Source organism: Sciurus carolinensis, chromosome 2, assembly GCF_902686445.1.
Source record: "Sciurus carolinensis chromosome 2, mSciCar1.2, whole genome shotgun sequence".
Lineage (NCBI taxonomy): Eukaryota > Metazoa > Chordata > Mammalia > Rodentia > Sciuridae > Sciurus > Sciurus carolinensis.
Window position 1 is genome coordinate 136424542 of NC_062214.1, and position 12472 is coordinate 136437013.

Sequence of the window (12472 nt, forward strand, 5' to 3'; positions counted from 1 at the left end):
TTCTGTAAAATTGAAAACATTCTTCATGACAAAAGTTACCACAAACAGGCTGGGCACAGTGGCATATGCCTGTAATCCCAGTGACTCAAGAGACTGAGGCAGGAGGATGACAAGTTGGAGGCCAGCCTGAGCAATTTAGCAAGACCCTGTGGTAAAGTGCCCCTGGGTTCCATCCCTATTACTGTAAAAATATATAAAAATAAACACTACTACAAAGTTGAAAGACAAATATCAAATTGGGAAAAAAATATTTACAACTCACAAAGGGATAGTTATCCTAATACATAAAGAATTCTTATAATCAAAATAACCCAGGAGAAACAGAAAAGGAAATACAATTGGATTTTAAAACATAAAAAGATTCTTAACCTCACTCATAATAAGATAAATGCAGATTAAAACTACACCAAGATGACATTTTTCACTATTCAGATTAGCAAAGACCACCATCATATATGTTGGTAAGTCTGTGTAGAAACAGGTACAACTTCTGCAGAGGACAAATTAAAAATATCTACCCCAAAGTACAAATGCACTAGAAGTCCTAAGTGTTGGGAGATATCCCTCATATATATTTCAACACGAGTCTTTATTTTGGTTTTATTAAGAATAGCATAATATTAAAATCAATTGACCAAAGAACCAAAAGCCGAATGTTTCTCTGATATGAGAATGCTAATTCACATTAACGGGGAGTGACTAGGGAAGAATAGAGGTACTCTGGACTAGTCAGAAGGGAGTGAAGGGAGGAGAAGGGATATGAAGGTAGGAATGACAGTAGAATGAATTGGACATTATTACCCTATGTGCATATGTGATACACAACCAGTGTGATTCTACATCATGTACAACCAGAAGAATGAGAAGGTACAGTCCATTTATGTATAATGTGTCAAAAGGCATTCTACTGTCATGTATAACTAATTATAATAAATTTAAAAAATCAAATGAGATTTTCATAATTGCATAAATCATCCTATAGCCACACAGTGGAATATATGAGGAAGTGTTAGTCACAGTGGCACATGCCTATAATACCAGCAACTCAGGAGGGTGAGGCAGGAGGACCACAAGTTTGAGGTCTGCCTCAGCAACTTAGCAAAACCCTGTGTCAAAATTAAAAATTAAAAAAGGACCGCAGGTGTAGCTCTGTAGTAGAGTTCTACTGGGTTTAATACCCAGTAATGGAGGGAAAAAAATGAAGACATAAAAAGCAAACAACAACCAAAAACCAAGGTAGTATATACAAGAAAAGAGTATGCTGGTTTTCTCTAGGAGGAAAAAGTAGCTAGGGGACAAGGCTGAAAAGAAGACTTTTCACTGTAGAAAGATGAATACCAATTTGAAGATGTAGAAATTAGAAGGTAAAAGAGGCTGATGAGGATAGACAACTGGTATAACAGTCTTTCACTTCACAACTGGAGATAAAATAAATGCAAACTAAGTTAAAATTTAGAACTGCGAAGGTAAAAATGATAGTGTTAAAATTTTTACAGAGCCTAGTATAGTGCCTTTCCCATTACAGGAATTCAATATATATTTGTTAGATGGATATATAAAATACAAATTTAGTTTTTAGTAAGACAAGTAGAGTCAGATGGCTAGCTGCTTGGAAAGCTGATGCAGGAGAACTGCGAGTTCAAAGCCAGCCTCAGCAACTTATCGAGGCACTAAGCAACTCAGTGAGACCCTGTCTCTAAATAAAAATTCAGAAAAGGACTGGGGATATGGCTCAGTGGTCGAGTGCCCTTGAACTCTACTCAAAAAAAAAAAAAAAAAAAAGGCTAGGTGCTTTCGTCTTAGCCTGGAAATAGAATTTAGATCATATATTTCTAAAAACTATTCAGATTACATATGCTGATAGTTACATACCAATTTACAGAACAAATTATTACTATGTTCAACCAATAGATTTATTGTGGTTTTAAAAATAATATGTAAAAATCAAGAAGATGGTTTTAAAATGTGTATTACGAGGTTCTTTTTTTCTATTTTGTTAACTGCAAACCAACATTTTAAGTTTTTATCTGTAGCAAAATAGTTATGATACAAGTGCACTAACATTTGATATCTCATTTACTGACTCTTTTCTTATTACTGGAATAGAAAATACTAGAATATATATTGTTCTTTGTTTACTTTCTCTTTAGTATTCAGGCCACAGTCCACTCTCAGGTATCATTAAAAATGTTACTATACAATTAGAAAATATTTTTTTAAATTCTTACCATAATGTCTGTAACATACTATGCACTCAAAACCTATTATAGAAGGGTACTATGTTCTCTCATTTTCTTGTAGTATGTATAATTAGGACCGTATTTCTTTTTACCAGTGAACTCATGGGATTGAAGAATAATGTAATTAATAAATACACTTTTGACACCAATAACTCACCACTGTGTTTTATAAAGGATCTTCATATTTGCAATGCTTACAACCTTAGACTACAGGCCATTTAAAGAAGGAAAGATAGATACAAGACAGTTAAAATTCAGAAACCAGTGCTGACTGAGGTTTTGCTAAGTTCTAGCTTAAGAGTTTCTGGTAAAACATATGCTAATACTGCAGCCTCCTATGAAATAAAAACATTTAGGAATTCCTCCCTTTCATTTCTGTTACCATCATTACACCTAGAATGGAGAAGTCATGCTACTACTATATTTTCTCTAGTTCAAATGTTTGGGTCAAAGTACCCATCTCATTTCCTTAGCAGAACTGAAATTTCTTTTTCAGCTAAATTTCTCTTTTCAGACTGAAAAAGATCATTTCTACCTCAGGCTATCAGTAAACTGTTTCTCAATATTTTCTTATCAACTACACACCACATGCGTGGTCTCTAGGACCTGGTTTACCAACCAGATCAAGCATCTTCCCTGATTCAAGTACTAACACCAAATTCCATCATATAAAACCTTTCTTTTTTGCCCATCTCAAACTTTTCTTTTGAAATAAAGGCCTCAGGGCTGGGGTTGTGGCTCAGTGGTGGAGCACTTGCCTAGCATGTGTTAGGCACTGGGTTTGATTTTTAGCACTGCATATAAATAAATGAATAAAATAAACATCCATTAACATCTAAAAAATGTTTAGAAATAACAATAAAATAAAGGCCTCACACTCAGTTATAGTGAGCTACAAATCCCACTGGAGATATGGCAACAGAAACTTGCAGATATGATTAAGGTCACGGACCTTGAGATGGGAGATCCTTCTGTATTTCCCAGGTGGGTCCAACCTAATTATCTGGAGAACATTTCCCAGCAATGGTTAGAAAGAGGAGAGGGTAATTAAAGAACAAAAGGCAGAGAAGTGATGTTGTTGGGTTTTGTTTATTTGTTTTTACATCAATTTTTTTCTTTAAAAGGAGTGAGCAGGACATAGTGGCACTGTCCTGTAAACCCTGCTGCTCCAGAGGCTGAGGCAGGAGGATCACAATTCAAAGCTAGCCTCAGCAACTTAGCCAGGCCCTCAGCAACTTAGTGAGAACCTGAATCAAAATAAAAAGTAAAAAGGGCTGAGGTGGCTGGTGGTTAAGCAACCCTAGTATGAATAAATAATAAATAAATAAGTGGATTGTGTACAGGGGAATTGAATGCTTCATATACAAGAAAAAACACTGCTCTAGAACCAACTTATGCTTCATCTTCCTCCTCCTCATCTTCATCTTCCTTGTCTTTCTCCTCTTCTTTTTCTTGTTTTTTTTTTTTTTTTCTGCATTAGATTTTCCTTTAGCTTATAGGCAGCATTACACTTTTTGTATGTTTTCTTCAGCTTATCAGCTTTCTTTTTATAAGGCTGTTTGTCATCTGCAGCAGTGTTATTCCATATCTCTCCCAGATTCTTTGCAACATACATCAACAATGGGTAGGCCAGAAGGGATGCTCTTCCTTGATTTGAGGGCAACGCTCAGAACAAGAAAAAGGCTGACAAGGCCTCTTGGGTGCATTGGGATCCTTGTACTTCTTTTTTGTTTCCTCTTTAGGAGAGATATAGGTCTTTATTTCTCTTTCATAATGGGCCTTATCCACCTTTTCCATGTCTTCAAATTTTCCTTTCTCCTTAGCAGACATAGTCTTCCACCTCTCTGAACACTTCTTAGAAAACTCTGAGAAGTTCACTGCAGCATCTGGGTGCTTCTTCTTGGGCTCCTCCTGGAAAGATTGTACAAAGAATGCATATGATGACATTTTGCCTGTTGACTTCTTAGGAGTTCCTCTGCCCATGTTTAGTTGTCTTTCCTCAAGGCTCAGGATCACCCAGTGCCTGTCTGGTTCTCACTTGCCCCAGTGCCTTCCCTATGGCGCTCAATGTACTACAATGGCTATTGACATTGCTAGTTTTGAATGAAGAAATGGCGCCACAAGCCAAGGAATATAGTAGTCTCTAGAAGCTGAAGGAACAGTTTCCCTTCTCAAGGGCTCCAAAATAAACATGACCCTGCGACAGCTTATTTTAGCCTACTACAAAGGCTGTGTTGAACTTCTGATCTACTACAAAGTTTGTGGTAATTTGTTACCATGGCAATAGAAAACTAATAAACCAGTTTCAAGTGTGAAAATATTCTTAAACCTCAGCTAATTTTCATCACAATGGTGAATAATATCCTCAAACCTTAATGAGTTAGTTCTCTTAATCTAAGATTACAGGAAATTTCCAGAGTTTTCTGAAATGATTCATCCAGATGTTTTTCCTTCAAGTTGCAAGAATGTATCCAGTCATTTCATAACATACCATTACCTTAACCACATACAGGCTGAGTATCCTTTACCTGAAGTGTTTGGGACCAGAAGTGTTTCAGATTTGGAATATCTACATACATATAATGAGATATCTTGGGGATGTCAAGGTAGAGAGGATGTCTAAATACAAAACTCATGTATGTTTCATATATACTGTATATACTTTATAGACAAAGCCCGAAGTTAATTTTATTCAGTATTTTTAGTATGACTTCTTTTTTTTTTGTTTGTTTTTAGGCAGGTTCTGGTTTAAGTTGCCCAAACTGGACCCAAACTTTCTGTTCTCCTGCCTCAGTCTCCCTAGTAGCTGGGATTAAAGGCATGCACATGACTGGCTAGGGTATCTTTATTTTGATTATAACATATCACACTAGGTTAGATATGAAATTTTTCACTTGTGAAGTCATGTTGGCACTCAAAAAAGTTTCAAATTTTGGAATTTTTCAAGTTAGGGATGCTCAACCTATGTGAACATAACATACATGCAGCATTAGCATGTATAGAATAAGAAGATGATTATAAACAAAGAATTTTCCTGATAGGATTCTATCTCCTTAGACCTCCTTAAGGATCTTATCCATCAATCATCTTTCCTCTAATAGCAACCTCTCCTTCAACACTTGCTGCCCTGGTATATAAACTAGTACAGGTCTATTTCATTGTCTGGGGGCAGGAGGTGATTAAGTACATTGCACTTTATCCTTAGCACTATTTCTATTTCATTCTCAACTAACATTTAAAAGGGAAATGTATGTTCCTTGTTTCTACTTCTTTCTCTTTATTCCTAACCCTTTGTATCCTCTCTACTCCCTATACTCCCCTAAAACTGCCTTTGATTCTGACCTTACTGATAAATCCAATGAACTCTATCCTTATTCATACTGCTCTGTGGCATCTTCTCTACCTTGATCTCTGTGATACCCTCCTCCCTGGTTCTCTTTCTACCTTCTGAATGGTCCTGAGTCTCCTTGGCATCCCCTTTTCCCCTCAACTGTCCCTAAAACCTGAATTTCCCAGTTCCCTTACATCCCTTCTCTTCTCTTGTCACTGCCTTCTCCAAATTATATCCCCCTCTCTGTGTTTACTGCCCCCATTCTCCCTGGAATATGAGCTCTTCCAGGGTCTTCTTGTTTCTTTCCTTGGGGACTCTATCTACCACTGCTCCTTGAAGACTTGTGAGATGAGTGACTCATCAAATTGACATTTTATAAAGATAAATCTGGGAGTGGTATGTGGGATTGACTGGATTGAACACAGTTCAGAAGTATGGAAACCAGTTGAGAAAGGAAAGAAGTTTAATCACAAAATGACAGAACAGTAGTTTCCCTTTATCTGGGTTTCACCCTCTGAGGTTCCAGTTATCTGCTATCAACTGTTGCCTGGATATATTAAGATTTGTCCTTTTCTAGAGAGAAACACTGTATTTATATAACTTTTATGATAGCATATTATAATTATTCATTTTATTAGTTATTGTTATTATCTTTTACTGTACCTGATTTATAAATTAAAATTTATTATCAGTATGTATGTATAGGAAAAAACATAGTATACATAGGGTTTGGCACTATCTGTGGCCTCAGATATATATTGGGGGTCTTGGAATTATTCCATGGATAAGTAGGGACCATAACAGCCTGAATTATTGCTTTGGCAATGGAAAAGAAGAAAAGTCAGGAGAAATATTTCAGGGGAAGTATTTAGTGACAGAATCTGATGACACACTAGGGAAGAAAGATGAAAAGTCAGAGATGACTCAAAGGCTTCAGGCCTGGGAGTCTAGAAAAGTAATAACATCATTAACAGAAATGGGGTAATCAGATACAGAAATAGATTTGGAAGGGAAACGAAGCACTCCATTTTAGATATGTAGCATCAAAGTAGAGATGCCCAACAGGAAGTTGGAAGACTGGACTCTGAAATTGAAAGAGAAATCTGGATTGAGATGATTGTTTAGGGAATTGTTTCCAGAAATGTAATAATAAAATGTACTAACAATGATAAATATGCAGTAGGTAATTAATATTTGCCAAATAAATACATCTCTTTATACTATCCTGTTAGTCAACTTTTTGTCCCTTTGACCAAAATACCTGACAAGAACAACTTAGAGGAGGAAAGATTTATTTTGGCTTATGGTTTTGGGAGTTTGAGGTCATAGCCAACCAGTTACATTTCTTTGGGTCCAAGATGAGGCAGAACATCATGACTGAGGGCATGGCAAAGGAAAGCTTCTCAGCTCATGACAGCTGGGAGCCAAAGGGAAAGAAGGACTAGAGAAAAGATAAACCTTTCCAGGGCACACTCTCAGTGACCTTTCTTCCAAATAGGTCACTGGAAATTCCCACTTTCCTGTAGTTCATTCATTCATCAATAGATTAATTCACTGACAAGGTCAGAGCCTTCATGATCCAATGATTTCTCCAAAGTCCTAAAGCACATAAGTCTTTAGGGGAACATTATAATTCCAAACTATAATATCTACCCTCTAGTCAAATACCTAACCCAAGTACCATGATACTTGCCAGCATTCCAGGATGCCTCCCGGTTCCTTGTGAATAACCCAGCTTTAGCTTTCCTTGTGCCTACTTCCTGATCATTGCTAAACATTACCAAAAAGGTGTTCTTTAAGACCAGGCACAGTGGTGCATCCCTGTATCCCAGTGATTCTGTAGGACAGCCTTAACACCTTAAGGAGGCTAAGTAACTTATTGAGACTTTGTATCAAAATAAAAAAATAAAAAAGAACTGGGGGGCTGGGGAGATAGCTCAGCTGGTAGAGTGCTTGCCTCGCAAGCACAAGGTCCTGAGTTCGATCCCCAGTACCGCAAAAAAAAAAAAAAGAACTGGGAATGTAGCTCATTCCCAGAGCACCAGAGCACCCCTAGTGCCAAAAAAATTTTAAAAAGTGATCTGTAATTCAAGGGGCTTTTGCTGACACCATAAACTGCTTTGAAGGCATCTAATGCTAACATACCATTGAAGACCCTAGAACAGGTTTTCTAAAGAAGACTTTTTTCTGCCTCAAACTTCCTATCTGATCTCTTTTTAATCTTTAATCTTCGTTTTCAGCAATCACCTGGTTTCCTTTACAAAATCTGGGACATTCGGTATGACTTCTGTTTCAACCCAAATTTTCTTATATATTCATCACTCATTTCTCCCTCCCTATTGTTTTCTCCTTTCTAAGGCTTTATCTGTGTCTTTGACATATTTTTTCCATCTCTAGGATCTTATTCTTTGACTTCCTTCTAACATCTCTCCCTTTTGGCCTACTAACATACCTGAACCTCTTTTATCCTTAAATAAATATTTTCCTTCACTTTGATTCCTTTGGAGATTACATCTTATTATTCCCCCCTTTTTTTGTTATTAAGAACTATAAACTTCACAACTATGTGTAATCTTGGTAGTGGTTTTAATTCTTGCTAAGTTTGATTTGTGTTAGTATGTCCTAATAGTTTTATTCAGTCTCCAAAATGTGAGTTTCTACAAGCCAGAAATCATTTGATAAATTAATCATAAAACATTTTCAACTATGACTAACCAAGAAATAGTTGTACGTTTGGGATGTTGATTTCTGAGAAACAAGAAATAATATTACTTTGTCATTATCTGTTTCTGAGGAGTTAAAGTTGTAAATGCACTTAGAGTAGTCATGTGATGGTTATCTCTTAGTCATAAGTCAGAATTTTTCTGATGTCTGTAACAATAGGAATTATACTCATTTAAGGCGGTAACCAAGAGTCTTGGGCAATCCTTACAGTAACAAACAGATGTTAACATATGGGGACTGTCAAGTTTGAAACATAAAAGATGTCATGAAAACACTACTTTTTTCATTATTAATTTAAATGTAATCAATCCCAGTTCATAAAATATATAGTCTTATATTTTAGAAATTTCTAGCAGAAAAGTTGGCAATGCCTTCTGCTCTGTACTCCATATATATATATATATATATATATATATATATTTATATTTATATTCTAAAAAGTTACCTTTCAACTCCATTCCTCTATAGTTGCCATATACCAGAATGTGATACTAAGTATTTGGATCTAAAAGCTAAAGAATGAAATATTTAAGGGGCTGGGGAGATGGCTCAGTCGGTAGAGTGCTTGCCTTGTAAGCACAAGGCTCTGGGTTCGATCCCCAACACCCCAAAAAAAAAGAAGAAATATTTAAAACAAATTAATTTTTATAGCCAATTTTTAGAAAAAGTTATTTTTATAATTTTACAAACACAAAATATGTATCCTGTTATCACAGCAAAATAAATGCCTCACAAAGAAAACTTCTGAAAAATATATAAAGATATTGCTATTACATAAAACATATATAAAGATATTGCTATTTACATAAAACAAATTTATTCCTTACAGTTCTTTAAGTATTAAAATTATATTAAAAAATTACTTAGCAACTATTATTTGTAAAATGCTTTGCCAAGCACTGAGTTTAAGAATTAAAAAAATCATAATGGCTGGGTATGGTGACACACATCTGTAATCCCAGCTACTCAGGAGACTGAGGCAGAAAAGTGGCAAGTTTGAGGCCAACTTGGGCAATAATAGCAAAACTGTCTCAAAATAAAATAAAAAAGAGCTGTGAAAGTAACTCAGTGTTAGAGTGCCTGCCTAGCAGGCATGAGGTCCTTAGTTCAATCCTTACTACAGGGGGGAAAAATTTCATACAGATGAAAGGTATCCAGACATTCTATGCATTCTATAATATTATCCTCATTTTATAGATAATAAGGTGCAAAGTAAAGAAACTATCCAAGGTTCCACAGCATGTAAGATTGGGATTTGAAGTCAGACTGATTATATGTCAGTCTGTTCATTTAACAACTATTTCTGAGTGCTTTCTACATGCCAGACACCATTCTAGGGTCTTGGGTTATTAGCAGGGAAGAAGTAGAAAATGATCCCTTCACTGAGAGCTTATTTTCACAGGGAAGCTACAGTCAGAAGAACCTTGCTGTGTATCATTCCTTCCTAGGCTTCTGGAAAAAGGTTGTAATATCTTGAAGAATGGACTTAAGCTAGCTTCTAGTGGCTTTGGTAGCAATAGAGAGTCCCAGAAGGCTGACTGATTCTCCCCCATAGGCTGAAGTGAAGGCTGCGGGGCTGGGGCTGTAACTTGGTGATAGAATGTTTTCTTACCATGCATGAGGCCCCAGCACCATCATAATAAATAAGTAAATAAATAGACTGCAGTGGGGGTCACAAGGGGAGGGGCTCTTAACCATTGGGTGAGCATATTTGGGAAATTCATAATTATAGAAGAGTTTCATTTCCCCTCCATACCAGGTTTTTGAAATTTTGGATAAATTCTATTAGACAAATGAGAGACATACAAAAAAAAAAAAAAAGACTACACTGAGATTCCATCTCACTCCAGTCAGAATGGCGATCATCAAGAATACAAGCAACACACAAATGGTATGCCTCTACTTCATGTACAGAGAAACAAGATGTATCCCATTTGTTTACAATAAAAATGAATTTTAAAAAAGTTGTACTCCAATTGTGTACAATGAATCAAATGAATCAAATTGCAGTCTGTAAAAATAAAACAATAAATAAAAAAAATAAGTAAAAAGATGGGAAAAAAAGAATACAAGCAACAATAAATGTTGGTGAGGATGTGGGGAAAAAGGTTCACTCATATATTGCTGGTGGGAATGAAAATTGGTGCAACCACTATGAAAAACATGGAAATTCCTCAGAAAACTAGGAATGGAACCACCATTTGACCCAGTCATCCCACTCCTAGGTTTATACCCAAAGGACTTAAAATCAGCATAACTACAGTGACACAGACACATCAAGGTTTATAGAAGCTCAATTCACAATAGCTAAGCTATGGAACCAACCTAGGTGCCTTTAAGCAGATGAATGGATAAAGAAACTGTGGTATATATTCACAATGGAATATTGCTCAGCCTTAAAGAAGAATGAAATCATGACATTTGCTGGTAAATGGATGGAACTGGAGAATATTATGCTAAGTTAAATAAGTCAATCCCAAAGAACCAAAGTTTGAATGTTTTCTCTGATATGCAGATGCTAATTCACAATAAGTGGGGGCAGAATAGAGGTATTTTGGACAAGAGAGGAGTGAAGGGAAGAGAGGGGGCATGAGGGTAACAATAATAGAATGAATCAGACGTAACTACCCTAAGTGCATATATAATTACTGGACCTGTATAACTCTACATTATGTACAACAGATGAATAAGAATTCACACTCCATTTATTATGAAGTGTCAAAATGCATTCTGTCATGTATAACTAATTAGAACAAATAAAAAAAAAAAAGAAAAAGAATTCCTTTCTTGCCAGATGTCCCTACAATATTTAAGAATGATTAATTAAGCTAGAGAACAATAGGTATTGCAGAAAGCAGTCTTGAATTGTAAGATTGGAGTTTAAATTTCCATTTGGCACATAAAACCTTGGAAAACTAAATTTCACCTCTGAAGAATGGAGTGATTCCAGATAGATTCATAAAAGTTTATACATTAAGTATTAAAAACTTTATGATAGGGCTGGGGATATAGCTCAGTGCACAAGGCCCTGGGTTCAATCCCCAGCACTATAAAAAAAACAAAAACAAAAACAAAAAACACACTTTATGATATACATACATTATCAATAATATCTATTTGTAGTACCGTAGATTGAACTCAGGGGCACTCTACCACTGTGCTACATCCCCAAACCTTTTTTTTTTTTTTTTTTTTTTTTTTTTTTTTTTTTTTAAGACAGGGTCTTCCTAAGTTACTGAGATTGGCTGAAAACTCACAATCCTCCTGCCTCAGCCTCCAGAGTCTCTGGGATTACAAGCATGCATTACCATGCCCAGCAATAATATCTACTCTAAAAATCAGAGTGTTAGGGAAAGCTTCATTATTTATCTTACAGAGTTCACATACCACTGAGAACTAAACCTGAAATACATAGTACACAAAAAAGAAAATCATGGTATAATATCTTTTAATAAAACAGATGCAAAAAACCCATGTAAAATCTTAGCAATCAAACCCAGTAGTTTATTAACAGAGTAACACACCCTAACAGAAAAAGGTTTATTTTAGGAATGTACAGATGGTACAATATTAGGAAATCAGTAAATAGATTTCATCACATTAATGAATTGAAAGAGTAAAAAATCCACGAACACTTGGAGAAGAAAAGAAATAAAAGAGCACTTGATGAAATTCAATGTTTGTTCCTTAGTTGTAAAAAAAACTAAAGTGTCAGTGAAGACATGATAAAGCATAAACATATCATTGTAAGTAGGACAATATAAAGCATTTAAAACTTAACATTTTAAAAACTTTAGCTATCACAACTGGCAACAATCAAAAACCTCCACTCTCATTGCTAGTATTCATATCTGTTTAGGAAGCTAGCTAACAAGTCAAGAAAGATGAATAAGAAAAGTATAGATATTAAAATAATAGAAGAAATTTATCATTTTGTGTAGTTATTGAATTTGCTGAAATCCATATCAACTAAGAAAACCATTACTACTAGTAAAAGAGTTTCAAAAAGATGTTTCATCACAGGATAACTTTCCTGTACAATAGTAGTAACCATTTGGAAAAATGTTAAGGGAAGAAAGATCTCACTCAAAAAGAACCCAGACTGAGGCCTTTACCCTTGCTCTTTCTTCTGCTTGAAACACTTCCCCAAAATCTCATGTGCTTGCCACATTTTCAT

General features: G+C 35.5%; 1 protein-coding gene and 1 pseudogene across 1 annotated transcript in view; both read right to left on the reverse strand.

The window, feature by feature from the left end:
- Positions 1-3262: 3262 nt before the first annotated feature.
- Positions 3263-4223, reverse strand: LOC124977722 (high mobility group protein B1-like; annotated as a pseudogene).
- LOC124977719 (uncharacterized) overlaps positions 4022-12472 on the reverse strand; it is a 102702-nt gene continuing 94251 nt past the window's right edge. Inside the window, exon 9 of the transcript XR_007107246.1 lies at positions 4022-4151. The gene's annotated coding sequence lies outside the window, so the exon portion shown is untranslated. The remainder of the gene's footprint in view (positions 4152-12472) is intronic.